General features: G+C 40.2%; 1 protein-coding gene across 7 annotated transcripts in view; it reads left to right on the top strand.

Moving 5' to 3' along the window:
• Positions 1-20,035, top strand: part of FRMPD4 (FERM and PDZ domain containing 4) — a 746,993-nt gene that overhangs the window by 545,749 nt on the left and 181,209 nt on the right. The gene's annotated exons all lie outside the window — the stretch shown is intronic.

Raw genomic sequence — 20,035 nt, 5'->3', positions numbered from 1 at the left:
ATTAGCAATAAATGAGTTGGTATTGCAGTCATTTGTTGATAAATATTTATTCAATGCTTATTACATACAAGTATAATATAGTACTACAATTATAATTATAAAATTATAATATACCTATTTCAACATTATGATTATTTGATTAATTAAACACAAAACTTTTGGATATTGCTTTTGTGGTAATAGAGAAACAGCTTGAAATAATTTAAGTGTAAAACAAAATAACTAGGAAGGTAGTTGCCGGGCTCTGTAATGTCGTACCAGTAGAATCTAACCCAACTCCTGCTACACAGATTTGCCACATAGGATAATAAAAGTGGACTGAAAGCTAAGTGTCTGGCAGTCATTGTGATCACACCCAAAACACACACACCAGAAGAACAGTCATAGATTTTAACCCTTGGTAATGGATACAATATGTAGCTTGGACCATAATGTTTCTAAGCTGTTAGAACCAAATTTTTAATATGAAGATATCTCATTAAATGTGTCATTTGAATGTGTTTCCACACATCCACAAGAGGCGATTTAAAAATGATGGCTATGTTACTTCAGAACATAGATTTCAAAAGCATGACATCTTTTTTTTAGGTTTGAGTCTTCTTTCAGTCATATCTCGGAGCACCCATTTGCAAAATAGAAAATAATGCTAGCTGTGTGTTAAGATTTATTTCATCAACTTGGTTACAAAGTTTACTAAAGTATGGGCTTGGGTTCCTTTTGGCAATGTCATAAACACACAGAGTTAGAATGCTGGCGGAGTATATTTGTTTAAAAGGACATAATTTTATGCAGTCTTTCTTCCAGATAACCTGCCCATATGTAATTATGAAGCTATTACATCTTTCAGGGACTGTTGCCCTTGCAGATAATTCCAGGGGAGGCTGGAAGAGGAGATAACTAGATCAGTAGGGAAGCAAGATGTCTCTTCTTTCTCATTCTCTCTTAAAAATTATATGAAAACTTTCCATATTTACACATTTCCATTTTTACGCATAGTGTGTTGTTAGTAATTATTGCCCAGCTCTTATTTCTAGCAGCACAATGTATAATCTTCTTTATATGAACTAATGGGTGTGCATAGGGGCATTTATTTATAGATTAAAAGGGCCAAAAAGGATCTTGAGAGACTTGTTTTCTTTTTCCTATCTCCAAGCGGAAATGTAAAGAATGACACATGTGCATCCTGAGTACAACGCTAAAATACTTTCACAGTTCCTGCCCTAGAGAACCCTGCAAAGACTGAAGCACTCAACAGCCAGTGGCAAGGTAGGGACAGGTGGCATGGGAAAGTGTCCCCAGGGTCTTGGCTTCCCCGTGCCCTGGGAGACAGTTGGCCCAGAGAGAGTGTGCTGACAACACTGTCATGCATCTTGGGGACATGTATTTCAAGTTGAAAACAAAATAATGTGCATGGTGTGTTCCTTGGTGGACATTACCTGCTCACAGGTAAAAGGAAGTCCCCAGTAGGCCAAGCTATCGTTTCCCATGGAGGGAGCATTCAAAGGTCAGGTGCTTGCAGGGGAGTATAGGCCCTAAGAAACATGGGTGAAGGGGAAGGAAGGGGTTGATACTCCTTTTCTTTAGCATGTCAAGAAAGAAGCAGTTAAAGTACAGACCCAGGATTTGAATTAGGCAAATCTGGGTTGAAATGCTAGCTCCATCCATTTAGTAGCTCGATAGCTTTGGGCAAGTGGTCTAGCAGTTTCCTCATCTGTGAAATGGGGATAGGAATAATGGCCTTCTAGGGTTGTTTACATCATTAAATGCAATATTTGCCATAAAGTGCTTTAAAAAAAATAAAACTGTAGACTGAGAAGTCTGAAGACGTAACTTATAAAGTTGATTTGGACACTCAACTACCTTGGTCCCATCTTTAAATTTTTCAGCATCACTTGCCCCATTTATCACAATGGTGTCAGGTAGGAGAGCGGTGTGGCTGGAAGCTCTTTCAGTTGAAAAGTTATCAAACACCATGTAAAATCATTAATAATATAGGAGTGGAAAAAGTGAAATAGTTGCAGAGCTTTCCAAGGACCCCAAGAATGTATATGAGATAGAGAGTTAAACTGAAAATAAAACATAAATTAAATTTATGTTTCTTCCTCTTTGTGCCTCTACAACAAGAGACAGAAATTAGTCTCAAGAGATGAGTCACCCTCATCTCTTGTGTTGCATAAAAATTAAGGTTTAGATTCAGAAGGAAAGAATAGGAGAAGTAAATGTGGACCTATTGTGATGTAAATGAGCAACAGTCTGTCTGATCCTCTCTTTTTTTGTGTTTTTTGTGTTTTTTTTTTTTTTTTTAAGGAGGGCACAGCTCACAGTGGCTCACGCGGGGATCAAACCTGCAACCTTGGTGATATCAATACCTCACTCTAACCAACTGAGCTAACCAGCCACCCCTTGGTCCTGGTTCTTTAAGACTCAGAATGCGTCTGTCTTTATCCTTTCTCATCTCTCCTGCGAAATGGGTCCCTCCTTTGTAGAGTTTAGGAGAGATTAATGAGATAATGTCTGCCCAGTGGCTTCATTTCCTTAGGCGAAGCCCCCTTTGCAACTACATTTTGATCACCATGATTATTTGTGCCTCTGAAATACTGCCAAAGAGAATAAGGGGAGCCTGCCAGGAAGAGAAATGTCCTAGGGCAAGAGATGACAAAGAAATGGAATGAAGGGTGAGATTTTTTTAAAAAATAGGGGGAGAAAAGAGAAGTAATTGCAAGAAAGAAATTAGAACAATTATATAAACAGAGATTGACTTCAAGGACACATGGCCCAAATCCCAGAATTAGAGTAAGGCATGCAGTGGATAAGAAGAAAAACACAACCAAAACCTTTGAGAGTTAAAATGTCAAATTCTCCAGGGGTGATCAGAGAGGTTCCAGAATAGAAGCTTCAGGTAGGCTATATTAAAAAAGGAAAAAGAAATGAAAAAGGAAAATCAAAATTTCCGATAAGCCTTTGTATTTTTCACTTCTCTGTCTCCCAGAAAAGATATTTCAGCCATAAGATATTGGATATCACTGGTAGAAATACAATGGAATATAATAGAGTATAAAGAATAAAATAATTATGGATTTTGCAGCCTATTAAGGAAGTTTGTTATGGTTTTTTGTATGTAGTGCCTTTTCCTTTTCAATTCGTTCACCTGTGTTCTAGACAAAGCTCCTTTCAGCTTGTTCCTTCTTGTCACTAGAATTAGATTGGCCTGCATCAGGTTGTCTTGTGCGTCATGATTGAAGGCTGGCATTCTTGCTTTGAATAAAGCAAAGGATCTTAATGACTTCAAGAGTTGACATCCAAAACGTTTATCACAGCGGTGGAACTAGCATAGACTGAGCCTGCAAATGATGACGAATTGGACAACTAACTAGGTTGCCAGTTAAGTTAAAAAAGGAAGACCGAGAACCAACATATGTTTTGGTGTGGATGTTGTCATGAAATAAACTTAGCAATTTATCAGTTATGTACTTGCTTCCTGTAGGTATAAATTAAGATTGTGTTTTTTTGATAAGAAGTGTCTTGAGATACATGGAACAGGTGACTTGGCGTCTGAAACACTGTTACAGAGCTAGATGGTCAACTCACAGGATAACACCCAATACTTTTGGAGCAGTCCTTGCTTGCTCCTTACTTTCTAAAGAAGGAAAGAGAAGAGAGGGTGTATCCCCAGAAACAGACATTCCTGGGTACTGGCTTCTTTGGGAGCTTCTGAGAGGTATGGTGTGTGGGGAATTTACATTTAAGGAGCTTGCCAGCCCTGCTGTAGCCAGTTCTCCTACTCCCCTCCCACTCCCCCACCTATACCCCCAGTCCCTGCCCTTAGCCTCTCCCCTCCGAGCAAAGAGGTTCCACATTTGTACATGATTTAGGAAGAGTCCGACGAAATCAAATACTTATTCTCTCACACCAGGCCCACCCCGTCAAACTTATAAGCAATGATTTCTAGCTTCGTTGAATTGATAATGACTTTTAAGGTAACAGTATTTCGCGAGTCCTGAGAAAGATAACAAGGAAAAGATAAGACTTTTTTTTTTTAAGAACTGAAAATCTGATGAGGGCTCATTTAAACATCCATGTTAGATATTTGCAGTCAGTCAAACTAGAAGGTCGGGTAGAAACAACCTAGTTTATCCTCCATATTTACTGTGGTTCAGGGAGGTAAGATGCCTGCATCTCTCATCTCTTAATTCTTAATGTAGTTTTTCTTTTCATTCAACAAACATGGGACTGCCTCCTATGCGTCAGGGATGGGTGTAACCCTGAACAAGACCACAAGTTCCCTGCTTCAAGCAGCTCACAGAGCCCAGAACAGATAATCAAGTCACCAGGCAAATTGACAAAAAGAATGAGGGATATAAAGAAATCTGTGGGTGGAGCACCTGCCCTGTCCAATAAAATTATAAAGTGAGCTACATGTTGTTTTAATTTTTCTGTTAGCCACATTTTAAAAATAAAAAGAAATTGGTGAAGTTAACTTTAATAGTATATTTTGCTCACCCCAGTTATCCAAAATTGTATCATTTCAATATGTAATCAATGTATAAAACATTAATGAAACATGTTATATATTTTTTTTTCCTATTAAGTCTTCAAAATCTGGTCTTACAGCACATCTCAGTTGGGACTCACCACATTTCCAGTGTTCAACAGCTACATGTACTGTGTTTCCCCGAAAATAAGACCTAGCCAGACCATCAGCTCTAACGCGTCTTTTGGAGCAAAAATTAGTATAAGACCGGGTCTTATACTATATACTTACATATGTTATATATATTATATATATATTATATATATAACATTATATATATAATAATAATATATAAGACCCGGTCTTATGTTAAAATAAGACCAGGTTTTATATTAATTTTTGCTCCAAAAGACGTATTGGAGCTGATGGTCTCGCTAGGTCTTATTTTGGGGGAAACACGGTAGTTAGTGGATACCACACTAGACAGAGCAGCTGACAGTATTTCTTGGAGGATGAAGTGTTAAGCCAGAAGGATAAGTCAGTTGCAAGAATGAATGGAGTTGGGAGAGTTGGAAAAGGCTTCCAGACTTTGAGGGTCCAGAAAGCTTAAACACTCAAAGGCGAGAGAAGGCAGGTATCTTACAGGAAATGCATGGAATTCATCGTAGCTTCTCTTGGCATGTAAGGGTTGCCATTTCTATGGATGAGGAAGGTAGACAGAGGGCTAAGTTTGAGGGAATGAACCTGAGTTCCCTTTGGGATGTTTTGAATTCGAGTTGTGTATGGACAACCAAGTGAAGGGCTGAGATGGTAAGAACTACAGGAATTCAGAGACCTCAGTGTGGACTGGACCAGAGTGCAGCAGCTTTAGGAGAGAGGTAAGGGCTTAACCATTGCTTTAAAGGATGGGGATAGCCAGTGCCATTTATCCGACAGCGGGTAGAGGTTACTGGGTTTGAGTTCTCAGTTTTTGCCGTTTAACACAAAGGAACAAACACAGCAACGTTAATTATTGGAACCATCAAAAGTTTATGTTACACCAATTTAGCCTGTATGTATCTTTCATACCCTATTATCATCTATAAACAAAGTAGAGTTTCTTGTTATGCTAGAATGACATTTGGATGTAGGATGACAGACTTTTTATTGGAATATTTATATTCTAATCCTTCATGAAATCAAGATCCATTCTGTGTGCTTTAGAGGAATTTTATGAATTTTAAGTTGCTATTAGGAAAGATCATTCACTGAAATGTATAATTTTTACTAGGTAATTTTGTGGTCTAGGCATAAATCAAGTAAATTAAACCTAAGCATCACACTTATTAGTCTTTTTTATCCAAATTGTTTCTAAGGGTTTTTTTAATCCTCTAAATTTGTATATAAACTTATGATACAGAATCTGGGTATAGGCAAGATTTAATTTTTTTTGTGTGTGTGAGGGAAAGCAAATAAAATATTGTGCTATATCCATAAAAATTAAATTTATTTTAAAGGGTCCCAAACTCACCAAAATCTTGGGAACTCCTTTCTTCTATGATTTTAGGAACTAGCAGGACTGATATGGGCTTACAGGACTCACAATTGAAATGTATGGAATTTGTTGGACTGGCAGAATGACAGTAAATGAATGAAATGCTGAGCATTAGAACATACAGTGGATGAATACTGTAATTAGGAAAAGATTTGACTTGCTTTCTTTTCCAAAAGCAATGACAGAAGGTGTATAGTTTTTATTCTCTTCTTTAAAATTGATGAACATAAAGGAGGAAATTTTAAAAGAAAGAAAAAAGTTAATTGCTTGCAAAATGCAATTACTGCCTCTTCTTCCTGCTGGGTCCTTGGAGCCCAGCTAAGACTGTAAAATACCACATGAGTGGGGCTGCTGGAACAGAAGGAGAAATACACAGCCCTTAAGCCAGTATGCCAAGGGCTATGCCTCTGCATTGTTTGCCGTGGAAAGAGCAGGGGACTGTGCTCTTTGTCTCTGCTAGGGCTTGGAAGTAAAGATTCACCAAGGATCGGAAGTGCTAATATCAAGTATTTTATGGCTGTGATTCATTATGGAGCCTCTTGTAAAATCCCTGTCAAGCAAAATGGCTGTAAGAGCCACTTTTGTGTTGCTGCCAAAAGGGCCATTTGGTTTCTGCTAATTTAGTCACAGGTGTAATCGGATGTTTGCTTATTGCTCTCAGTAATTTCACCATCCTAAATATCATGGTTTCAGTTATGCCCAAGAAAAACTCCAAAGTTCGTTTTCATTCAACTCTATTGATTGAGCTCCAAGTTCAGGCAAATCCCTATGCTGGTGGTCCATGACTTACTTGGATATGAGCATATGAGCATGGTTGGAACCTGTAAGAGAACTAGAATACAGGGTCACTTATAACAAAGTAAGTGACACCACCTGGGGTTGTGCTACTGTGTGGCCCTGGAGTTTAGAGGCGCTCTCTCTCTCTCTCTCTCTCTCTCTCTCTCTCTCTCTCTCTCTCTCTCTCTCTCTCTCTCTCTCTCTCTCTCTCTCCTCCCTGCCTTCTTCCCTCACTATCTAGAGGTGACTGTAATACAAGACGCCATAGAATTGATGTCAGGGAGGTACTTATTACTCTAAAGCAGGAGTTGGCAAACCGTTTCTGTAAAGATCCCGAGTGTAAAATTTTTAGGCTTTGCAAGCCATATGGTCTCTGTCACATTACTCAACTCTGCCATTTTCGCACAAAAAGCAGCCATAGACTATACTTAAATCAGTGGGCATGGCCGTATTCCAATAAAATTTGACTTACAAAAGCCAATGGTGGGCAAGCCCATGGGCTGTAGTTTTCTGGCCTCCGATTTGGAGAATAGAGGAAGGAGACACCATTACTGGATCCGAAAGTCAAGCCCTGGTGGAGGAGATAGCCCAAGAAATGGTTCTAACGGAATGTGTGATATTTCTGCAGGGGTACCTATTTCCAGGCTGCTTTATTCTTGCTTGTTCTCATTTTATCTATCATAGTTTCCTGTTAGCTTTTGTACATGTTCTTGAGCACTGGGGCCATTTTGTGATCATTTTGTACTCTTACAGAGTTTAGAGGAGTTCTAAGATACAATATGTGCTCAACAAGTCCCGTTGGAGAGGAGTAGGTTAGGGGCTTCAAGGAAAGTTTCCCAGAGCTTTTAAACTCTGCTCTACTAAAGAACCAAAGCCACAGCCAAAGATTAGGGCCCAGCCATGCCTTCAGTACCTTGTGTGGAGTTGTGGATGCTCACAGGGCTTCTGAGATAGACACGTACGCCAGGGTCCTGCCCAGAGAAGGGAGCCCCTCGGTTCCAGACCAAATGCGAGGCTATCTGCTAATATTGAAGGAAATGAGTTAGATTCCATTTAATGGGTGGTGTCATGCCAGGTGTCATGCAGGGTCTCAGCTCCCGCTCCCCGCATAAGAACGCAGGACATGGTAAGGCCAAAAAGGAACACCCACGGAGCCATAGATAGGGGAGCCATACCACTCTATTCTCACTGGCGGCTGGGTTAGAGACACAGGAAGCAGGAGCCACAGGATCCGCAATCTGCTGTCCACTTCTCTGCCAACTGACCCCACTTGCTAACTGCAATCCGCCGTGCTAACTACAATCCCCACTTGCCAGCCACCATCTTCCTGCTAGCCCACATTTGATGCTAGCGTAGCCAAAGCAGTTATATTAGTGGCCAATGGCTCACTGGTTACAGCTGACGGCCAACTAGCCACAGCTGATGGCCATTCGATCACAGTTGATGGCCATTTACTACCCGAGCCAGCACCTTTCCACGTGAGGCCGAGAGGCTGGAAACTGCACTCCTGGCTCTGTCCCCACAGTGGTCACCCTGCTCACATGTTAGAAATCTGAGGTGACCGTGGATATGAAATGCCACTGTTGTTCAGGAGACATCATTTGTTTTGTCTTATTTTCCTTGTTTGAACCAGTTCTCATCAACTCTGTAGCCTTGACCAAGCTCTGTCACGTTCAGTGTCGGGTAAGGAGTGGATGCTGCCTTCCATCTTGGCAAATCCCTGCCGGGCCAACCTTAATGGCCTCATAGGCATCTGTCTGGAAGCCCCAAGTTGAAACCTCCAGCAGCAATAGTTTACTTCGTTTCAGAAACATGTTAAGGCTTGCTACTCCTGTCTGCCCCTTGGACCAGCAGTATCAACACCACCTGGGAGCGCGTTCAAACTGCTGCCCCTCCCTTGGCCTGCTGAATCAGAACCAGAATTTTAACAAGATGTTCAGCTAATTCACGTGAAAATTCATATTAAAGTTGGAGAAGCCATGCTATAACAGGCACTTTTCATTTTGAAAGGCTTTTCGGCACTTTCTAATAAATGTATCATCTACTTGCTAAAATCTCTTTCCTGGAAATAGTCACGGTTATAGTATATATTGTTGTCAGAGGAGATTTTTAGAACTTGTCTAATAAAAACAGCATGTCATGCTTGGTTACAATATAGCTCTTTCCACAATTTGGAAGTCTGCACACTTTGTAAATAAATGTCTTCCTTGCTGTGGAAATAATTACTCAGGATGTAGAAATATTGAGAACTTATTGTTTCAGTGTTTTCAGGTCATTTCTTCTCTATGACACACCTTGGGGAAAATACATGATGGGATTTGTCCCTATTTATAAAATGATCATGTTTTGACATAAAAAGGTAGCAGAGCTTAGTTGTGGCCATTACTGGAGCTTGGACAAGGCATTTCTGGATCTGGCTCTGTGTTCAGTGATAACATGCCTATCTTTGGAGCAGATAGAATAAAAATACAAATGAACTCTAAGTGGAAACTGGGGAAGACAGATGAAAACTAAGCGACCCTAATTGTTACTAATGGCACCATTTATTTTGCTACAGTTTTTTATTATATTTTTTTCATGATAAATATTGTTCTCAAATTGTTATGGATGTGTGAAGGCAGAATGAAAAACTATGAAAATCATCAAAGAATGTGGGCTCTCTCTTTCACAGAGTTTGAGGTGGACTCCAGCTCTCAGAGATTTTTCTAAAGAGATAAACCATAATTCTGTTTTCCCCAAATGGAACAAGGAGGTGCAATGCTCGGGTTTTCAGCCAACGTTCAGCATCACCTCTTCCTCTCTCTAGTTTTTATTAGGTTCTTTTTTCTTTGAGGGTAGGGGCTTGTCATCTTTCTTTATGTGTCACAGTCCTACGCATAAAATGGTGTGTAATAAAAGGGTTTCTGAATGAACAAAACAAAAAGAAGAGGAAGGTAATTGTGGGGACAGAGTCCCAGAGAGCAGTTTCCAGGCTCTAGGCCTCATGTGGAAAGGTGCTGGCTCGGGTAGTGGATGGCCATCTGCTGTGACTGGGTGGATTACATTGCGGATAGTGTTGATCCTACTTCCTGTGTCTCCCCCAGCCACCAGTGAGACTGGGGTGCAGGAAGACCCCTTGTTGGGGTACTGGTGGATGTTTGCTTTTGTGTCCCAACCAGCTGCCATTGAGAATATAGTGATATAACTCCCCTATCTATGGCTCCGTGGGTGTTCCTTTTTGGCCTCACAATATCCTGTGTTCTTGTGTGGGGAGCGGGAGCAGAGACCCTGTATTACAGTGATATTGGGTGGGAAGCATCTGCAAATTGGCTTCCATTACTACCAGAAAGTTCCCACATGGTCCTTAGAATGTGTTTTCGCCTTATGATCTTCACAGCTGTCTAAAGACAGACAAACGAATGAATGTGGTGGGAAGGCCCTGAGTGATAGATAGCTATTTTCAAGCATATATGTTTATATTTTTTATGAGGCTTTCTGTACTCTTCCAGTCTTACACATTTTGGATGACCCTGAAGATGTGCAGATACTGAGAAATCTAGTGAAATAATATATTCCCCTTTGATATATATATATAGGCAGGGAGTATTAAAAATAATTTTAATTCCTGCACTTTGCATCATGTACACATTTTTTGCTTCTATATTAATAGTTTAGGAAAATGAAGAGAAGCCACAGAACTGCGCCATCAATTCAGGGTTGTGATGGGAAGAGGCGCCAGTCACGTGAATGCAGGAGCAAAGCCATGAATCTCTGTATTAAGTGACTCTAAATGAAAAGTCACCAGAAATCTTCCTGGAATTAGATAAAAATAAAGTATACTAGGTCAATGTATTTTGTTTATATTATAAATAACCCCTTACAAATATAAGAAATGCAGTCTAACTCTGGGGAAGGAAGCCAGACAACACATTTTAGCATACCAGTTTGTTTAGGTGTACCTCAATGAGCTATAACTCTCCGTCTTACCTTGTTAAGGATATCGTCAGGGGTACTATAAACACCTGTTCTTTAGGGATTGTAATTCAGCAGTAAAGAAAGAAGTCTCCAGCAGACACTGACATAGCAAACCAAACTCAAGGGTGTTTTTGACTGAAAATAGAAACATTTTAGCTTGGAAAATTCATGGCCTTTGGTATTGTAGTTTAAAAAATGGAATAAGGCTAAAACAAGGATGGATGTTATTAAGCATCATACTTCTTAATATTACAATCATCTTATAACATCACACTCAAAACACTGAAAAAAGAAAAACAAATCAGCATGTGACACTGTTGCTACAAACCAACAGAATTTGGATTTGGATTTTGGGGAGCAGCCGCTAGAGCCAGGTTTTCCACGCATGCCCATGTAGTGCATATGTGAAACACCATTCATCCAGGTAGTGAGCCTATTTACAAGGCAAGATCAATGGTTCAGACACTCAAAATTCCCTATAAATATTCAGGTATGTGATGGACTAAACTATAATGTTTTATCTGTGGGTCAAATGCTATGGAAAATAGGAATCTCGTTCACTTTCCTTGAGTGGTGAACTGTTACCTCAGTGGAAAAACAATTTTGTGGAATTTATGTATCTGGGTCTCTTCCAGTCCTGTTAAAGATTATGGCCTTTGAGAAATAAATCTGTTTAGTTGATGAAGGTGAACATTTTGAAGCTCCAAGGGACCTCAGGAATCATGTAGTCCAGCACCTTCATTCTATGAATAAGAAACCTGAGAGGCAGAAATTTAAACAACTTTATCGAGGTGCCACGATAAATCTGGGGTCAGCAAACTATGGTCCGCCAGCCAGCTACAGACTCTTTTTGGGTAAAGTTTTATCAGAACACAGCCATACCCTTTGGTTTACATATCGTCTGTGGCTACTTCAGATTCAACAGTAGAGCTGAGGAGATGCAGCAGAGACCATATGACCCTCAAAGCTGAAAGTATTTATTATATGGCTCTTTACCAAAAAATGTTTGCTGATCCATGCTATAAATGGAAACCTTAGAACGTAGTCTCCTGCCTTCCAGACCAGTGTTCTTCCATCTATATCTTTTAGTCCTCAAAAGGCACATATCAGTTCCTTCCCCTCTCTCCACTTTCTCTTTTGAATAATCTCTTCCCTTTTATTCCTGCTGGTATGTAATTGAGGATAGTTTTAAGTAGTAATTGTATTATTTTACTCAGAAATAGTAAAAAGTCTTAATGGATTGGGAGATAGCTATTAGATACACTTTTAACATAGGATTCTAAAAGTCATTAAGTAAGGCTAAGAAGATTAGTCCAGACAAGCAGATACTTTATATGTTAGTACATAAACATTCAAAAAGGATGAACATATATGTGTATGTCCCCAACAAACAGTGAAAATATAATTTTCCCAATGGCTAGCTAATTCAGAAAATATTTGAATTTTTCATACACAGTTCATAAGGATGATCAGTGGAAAGCCAATTGGATCTGGCTAAGCTTGTCGAGTAGCAATATTATGCTATGAGTCATCTAAAAGTAAGGCAAATGTGAACATGAATGCTGCCTCTTAAAATGATGAGTGTTTGCAAAAGTGTTTTAACAAAACATTTGAAAATTAGATTAGGCAATTTGGCAGATTCAGTCAATGCTGGATTTCATTAATCCTATAATCATTGTCAAGTTCTATGACATGATGCATTTGGTGGGTCCTGAGAGCATGTTCAGGTTTCCTATTACAGCTAAGAGTGACAGACTGGGCCCTAGATGAAGTGCAAAAAAGCATTTAATGGTCTCTATGGGTGAAATAGTTGTCTGTATGGGATAATTGGAGAAGGGTAAGGAAGATTTCCATCTCCTGATGCCTGAATTTCCCAGCATGGGACTCCTACCTGAGGAGTTTCAGTGAGAGCTCAGGTTTCAGGGAACCACCAGGAACCACCAGGGAACCAGCCAGGATGATGTCCAGGTAGGGTGAGTCGTGATGCCATCAATTCCATGAGGACAAGTACCCTATCTGCTTGTCACCGCATTAGGCCTGTACAATGACTGACACAAAAGTCCTCAATAAAATGTTTTGAATGATTAGTGTCATGAAGGCACTGGGAGCTTGAGAGAGAGAGAGTTCCCAGACTCTCAGTAGAACTTAACTGAGTTCTACTTTCAGTAATAGCTGAGAGCAGGAACTGTATTATAGGGTATCTATATCGTACACAGGGCCGATCACAGAACCTTGCCAAAAGGAGTCGACAGCCAACGAATGCTTGTTGACTGACCAGAAAGGTCTCTCTGTGTAGAGGCTTGACTTGTCCAATGCCTTGTATGTCCACTCTGAATCTTGTCTCAGTCCACATTGGCCAGTCTTCTGTCCAGTCGGCAGCTAAACCAAACTCTTTACTGTCTTTTCAAGAGATTCATTCGCCATCTCAGATCCTTTATGGAAAAAGGAAGGATGAAAGGGATAGATATGTGTCTGATATTCACTAGCAAATGCAAACAGTCTGGTCTGGCTGTGCCCTGGGCTCCTCACACATCAAGACATCTGTGATGGGCTTTCTAGCTGAGGTAGAGTGTTCTTTGATTTTCAAACTCTTGTTCTGGTGCCTGTAGTGTGCTGTCTACTCTCTCGTCTCTCTTGCTACCTTGCCCTAACCATCAAAATGTGGGGGTCTGTCAGTCCTAACTGTCCCTGTTCCTCCTCATAAATACTCAGACACCTTTTGTTCTACTTTCTGCTTATGTTGTCAACTTATGTTCCCATCTTGAACTCTGCCCTTTGACTAATCCTAGGAGTCTTTGGGGGGCCCTTTTCTGTCATGTCCCAACTGCCCGCAGTTACCATAGTCCTTGTGTAAAAGGTTCTAACAGCTTGTGTGTCGTTAGTTAACAAACAGTATCTGTTGCACAACTACCATTTCCAGGCCTTGTGTGAACTTCAGGAGTCATGTATGAGTAGACTCTATGGTGTGGTTTACAAAACTGGTCATTATTGCTGGGTTTTGAAGTCTTCAAGTCTTAAATTTATGATAACTTTGCATCCTTAAAACATGGTTGACTAAAGAAACAAGATAACTAAGTGCAAAGTATAAAGCTTGATTGGGTACCAAATCAAACAAAAGGAAAGCTACAAAAGAATGTTATTGGGATAATTGGGGAAATTTTAATATGGACTGTATGTTAGATAATATTGTACCAATATTAAATTTGAGTGCAATATGGTACTGTACTTTTTAGAGGAGAAATGTCTTTTTTCTAAAGAGATAGATGCTGCAGAACTTTGGCAGGAAGTGTCCTGATGTCTATTACTTAAGCCACGGGTGTCCAAACTGTGGCCCGCGGGCCAACTGCGGTCCGCAATCCATTGTTAATTGGCCCGCAGCAAATTCCAACAATATATTTAGTTTACTTAAATAAACCAGGTGAGGCAATACGTACTTCACCTCGAGTGAGTGGCCCGGCTGTGTGTGTATTTTACCGCATATGGCCCTTGGTGAAAAACGGTGAAAAAAGTTTGGACACCCCTGACTTAAGTGAAATGGTCCAAGTAAACATGTTATACACATAAACAGAGAGAGGGAGGGGGTAAAGGAGCAAAGGGCGAGAAGATAAAACAAACACTGCAAAATATGAACAACTTGTCAGCCTAGGTCAGTGTGTCTTAACCTCCCCACTATTGATTGACTTCTGGGGCTGGATCATTCTTTGTTGCCGGGCCGTCCTGGGCACTGTGGGATGTGCGGCAGCATCCCTGGCCTCCACCCACTAGATGCCAGTAGAACTCCACCACCCCCAGTTGTGACAACCAAAAATGTCTCCAGACATTTTGAAATGTCCACTGGGGGGCATCATCTCTGCTTATTGAGAACCACTGCTAGGTGAAGAGTCCAAGGATGGTGCTTATATTCTCCTTTCAACTTTTCTATCTGATTGAAATTTCTCAAAATGAGAAGTCAGGGAAACAAACAATCTTGGTTGAGCGTGTGAGCTTGCCATCACTGGAGAGCCATTTCCAGCCAAGGGAACCTTGAATTGGAAAAATAAACAACCTTATATCAAAGAAACTGATCAAAGCTTAGAAAATGTAGCATCCGTAAAGTTTAGCTTTAAACCCTTTGGTTTTGATTTGGGGCTTCTGAATTGCAATTTCATCTTCACACAAACAGGACTCTTTCAGGAATGCTGAGGCAGCAAGTTCCTGTTGACAACAGTGTTGCCTTTCGGGCTGTAGCATCCATCTCTTGAAATCCTGGAGCCACCCAGTCTCTGTCATGTGGTTCCTTTTAGAGGATGCTCCAAAGTTAACTGCTATGCATTCATTTGTTCAAACAAATGCTATTATAAAGCAGTTTCCATGTGGCAGATCCTGACGTCAGTACTGATGTTAAAAAGTGGTTGCTTTTTTGTATCTAATTATGCCAAGTGCAGGCTTGATGGCCATTGGTGAACTCAAAAGTGAGGACAGAAGGCCCAGGAGTCCCATGAGTGCGATGTCTGTACCTTCTCATCATGCAGAGACACCAGCCATTCAACAACAGTAGTATGAAGAGGTGATGACATTGCTTCTATGTATTTAGGTCCCACGGCCAAAAGCAATTGATAAAATTCCAATTTCTGTATAATTCTGTAGTCCTCAGTAAAGCAAGTGTAACAGGACCACTTACGAGGTGTGATCGAGCAATATGGTGAATGTTTAAATTTTAAAAATGTATTACAGTAAAAGACACATTGCCGTTAATCCCCCTCAAAGTACTCCCCCTCACTTCGAACACACTTATCCCATCATTCTTGCCACTTTCTGAAGCAGTTCTGGAAGTCATCTTTCATGAGTGCCTTTACTTCATTCTCCATCACGACAAAGCTCCATGTCACATATCACTTCTGCTACAGCAATTTCTGTCAAATAAAAATATTATGGTGTGTGCTTATCCACCTTATTCACCGGATCTGGCACCGTGAGAGTTCTGGCTCTTCCCCAAAGCAAAATGACCATGAAAGATAAACGTTTTGAATCAATTCAAGACATTGAGGCAGCCACGACTGTGCAACTAAAGCCACTCTGTCCTTATGGACATTGTAATTGGCTAAGGGATATCACAGATAAGAGATAAAAAAGTTGAAATGAATATATTAACAAGTAAATGTTTATTGAGCACCAGCTAACTGCAACATGTGGAATTTTTTAATGGTATGAATTCTCAGGAGCTTATAGTCTAGGGAGACATGTATTCACATGCTAATTATATTGGCCATTATAGGAGGTAGGTGCTACCTCAGTGGTGCAAACAGTGGCTTCCCGTAAGTATAGGGAAGTGAGGTAGTCATATTAGGGCAGGAGTATTCAGGGACTGCTCTCTGCAGGTGGTGGCATTTGATAGGAGTGTTGAGGATGGATCAATTTTGAACAGTTATGCAGAGTTATAGTGGAGAAAGAAGAGTGTTTTAGCCAGAGGGAATAGCATGATCAAAGATATGGAGATATGAACATGGGGAACATGTGTGTTCAATGTATGACAGGTGAGTTAGTTTAAAAGCTATAGAATATTGTTGTACAAAATTAATGCAATGACAGACTAGGAAAGAAGATCTGGGCCAGGTGATTTGGGGCGTTTATTTTCTATGTCGATGGGTCTGGTTTTCATTGTCTATTTTGTTCACTGATGTATTTCAAGCACCTAGAACAGCATGTGGTACATACTAGGGACTCCATCAATATTTGTTAGATGCATTAATATGTTGAAGAATAACAATAGGAGCTATTTTTGAACATTTACTTCACATGGTTTTTATGACAATCCCACAAGGTGGTTAAGATTATCTTAACTTTCAGAAGATAAAGCTGCTGTTTTGGTGAGGATAAGGAACATCAAGTTCAGAGCTAAAAGGCGGAGCCAAATTCAATGAAGTTGTCTGTGTCTAGACTTCATGGCTTGGCCTTATATATGCTTTATTCCTCCCTTGATTTTACACAAATGGTAGCAGGTTGTGCATCTTCTGCATCTTGCCTTCTTTTATTCTTATTTTTCCATTTACTTCAGGATCTTTCCAAATCTGTACACAAAGAAATTCCCCCATTCACAGCTGCGTAGTATTCCACTGTGTGTTTGTACCCTAGTTTATTTCATTCATCTTGTACTGATGGACAGTTAGGTCAAAGGGCATACACATTTACAATTTGGATAGAGGCTACTAAATTACACTCCATGGGGCTTGTTGAGATGCACTCTGAACACTATATGACAGTGCGTGTTCCTCTATAGCTGCGCTAACACCGTGTGTTTTCAAGCTTTCAGTACTACCTCTACAGTTTCTCCAATGAATGCACCAAAGTCCATATGGAATCATATTCCTTTTTCAGTTTCTTTTGATTAAAATAAATGATTAGTTACAAAAGTAATACATATTCATTATAAGAAATAAGGAAAAACAAAAGCAGACGAACCAAACCCCACCTCAATCTCATAACCCAGAGATAGTCACCATGGAGACATTCTTCCAGACTGTTGTCTTATGCCTATGTACATGGATATTTTTTAAAAGTAGATCATATTGTACACACACTTTTTGTAATCAATTTTGTTCACTTGGTTTCTGTCTCAATGGTATCCATTGTTGGATGAGCCGTCATGGCGGCAGCCAGCCCCTCTTGTTAAGCTGTTGTGAGGTTTGAGATAGAATGATCTGTCAATGTGCCTAGAACAGTGCCTGCCTAACAGCAGTTAATTAAAGCTTTGTGACCCTCCCGCTCCTCCCGCGACACATACTCTTACCTGCCTGAAGGCAGGAAGCTACCATTTAAATGCCTAAGATTCTGTTGCCAGTACCATCGTGTACTCTATTCATTCAATTCACATTGAGTTTCTATCACGTGCTGGACACTGGTCTGAGTAAGAGAGATAGAAAGTGAAGAAGACCTGGTCCTTGCCCTCACAGGTGTGCCAGCTTAGCATATCCACTTGGCATCGTGTGCTTCCTGGGACATACAACTATAGACTCATGAGCACAGACAACACCATTCTATTGAAAGGGGCTTGAGACTTCACCAGCTGACTGTTCCCACATTTAGCTCTGAAATGCCAAATGCCTCTCTGGGCATCCTTGCCCAACCTGACCAGTCTATATCTGTTTCCTCCTGTATTATACAGGGCTAATTATAATTGTCCTTCTGCATCCACAGAGTTGGAGAGTTCAGTGTGCTAACAGACGCAAATCACTTTGAAAAAGTCAATGTCTAATTCAAGGCAGAGCTGCATCTGACTTTAATGGCCCCCTGTGTGCAATGTTTGGGGACTCTAAGTATTATGTCCTCAGATTCTTAAGACGTCTTGAGTCTGTCACAGGGTTATTTACAGAGTGAGGCTAAAGTTTGGATGTGCAAATTTTTAGAAGGAAAACCAGTTAGCTTGGATTTAATTCTCCTAGTAATTCTCCCAGATACCCAATTAGGAAACAAGTTATTCAGTGGTGAGAGGTTTGTATTAAAACTCATAATCACACAATCAGTTTAATTGTGTGGGTTGGTAAATCATGCAATGAAGCAGATAAAAATAATCCGAAAAATGTTTAAATTGGTTTATTAAAATATATATTCATTTTTTACCAGAGTTAAACACTTGATTAATAATACATTTCTGCTTGACTAAAATGATTTGGTAATGAATATATTCTTGTTTCTACTTTTAAGAGGCTTGGCATTAATATTTAAAGTGGTTTTTTAACTACCTACTTTCCCCCCCTTTACTGTATTTTCCTGTCCTTCTTGTCGTAACAGAAGTGGAATCTTAAAAATAGTTACTAGGATGACTCTTCTGTCTGCATGGCTTTGATGTTATTTTCACCCTATCAATGTAGCTTTCTTCACTTGTACCCACACTAGATGCTACTAATAAGGGTCCATAGGATCGAAAACTATTTTCTCTTGTATGAGACCGAAATACTGTGACCACTGTCCTAAAGCCTGATTAAATGAAGAGAGTTATATTCTGAGATAGGAAAGAACGTGACCTATTTCAGAAGTGTCCCTGTATCAACACCATGATTAATTGGAACCAGAAGCCTTGGTTGGTCAATCAGTTCCTCCTTGATCCATGAGAACAAGAAATGTTGCAGGACAGCACGCCCTCAACCCCAATGGGCACACCAAGTTGGTCACAAAAGGAACAAGACTACCACCAAACTTGGAGCTTTTTAAATTCATCCAGAACCATCTTTTGTTCATTTTCTCATTCCTTGTCTGCTTCCTGTAGCTTAACCTACATTGCATGTCAACCTTGAATGTCATCTGCTTGCAAATGGTGTGAAGTTAGGAGTTCTGTTAGTTTATGGGTACTGTAACCCAACCACCATTTAGAGCAAAATGAGAAAATGCTTTACATTTTATAACACCATCTGTAACACTAGGTATCCTTGTGTTATTCTGAAAAATCTTTCTGAGTCCAAAGAGATAGGATGATCAAATTCAGGGTCATGTTTGATTTTGTGGGATTTGTATGGTGTCATTCTATGTCAGGAATGAATAACTGAGTAGATTTGACTTATCTGAAATGGACATGATAATTAACTTCTCAACACCAATTTCAGAGGATGCAGCTTAATGCTGGCTACTGGTTGTAAATGCGACCAGGTATATAAGGAAACCCATACACTGAAGTCATATTTAATTATGGCACAGTGTAAGTAGTATGGAGTTTAGAGCAGGAAGCCTCGAGCTTCAGTCCTGGACATTCTCCTAACTTTGGAGCTTTGCATAGGGTGAGTCTGGGGGAGCTCTACCATCCTCACCCCCCATTTCCACCCCTAGTACAATCTGTGGAACACAAGTGCTTGCCACAACAAGCAATCTCCCTTCCAACTAATTGGAATCCTGGGCCTCTTTCCCCCCAGTGAAGAAAATTTAATGCCTCCGCTAGACTTGAATGAGACATTCTCTCTGAGCATCAGTTTCTTCATTCTTAAAAATAGATACATTAATGCTTTAGCAGGCATTCTATTGCGGCAGGCGTGTATCTCAAGAAGTTATACATGTAGAAGTGCTGCGTAAACTAGTTGGTCAAATGCAAAAGTTACTTTCCTTACTAGTACAACCACTTGTAACACAGCACACCGGCCGATGAGACTCTTCTGAATGAGTCCAGCTCTGTGCTTCAGGGCTTTCCATATCTCATTTATCTGTATAACATTGCTGTGAGCTGGGTGTCATTTCCATCTGACACAAAACTAAAACCCAGAAAGGCCAAGTAATTCGCCTAAAGCCATGAAGCTATTCAGTGGCAAACCTGGGATTTGAACCCGTTCTCTCTGATG

This window comes from Rhinolophus ferrumequinum, chromosome X (assembly GCF_004115265.2).
Source record: "Rhinolophus ferrumequinum isolate MPI-CBG mRhiFer1 chromosome X, mRhiFer1_v1.p, whole genome shotgun sequence".
Lineage (NCBI taxonomy): Eukaryota > Metazoa > Chordata > Mammalia > Chiroptera > Rhinolophidae > Rhinolophus > Rhinolophus ferrumequinum.
The sequence above is the reverse complement of the archived record's forward strand: the minus strand, read 5'-3'. Positions and strand labels throughout refer to the sequence as shown.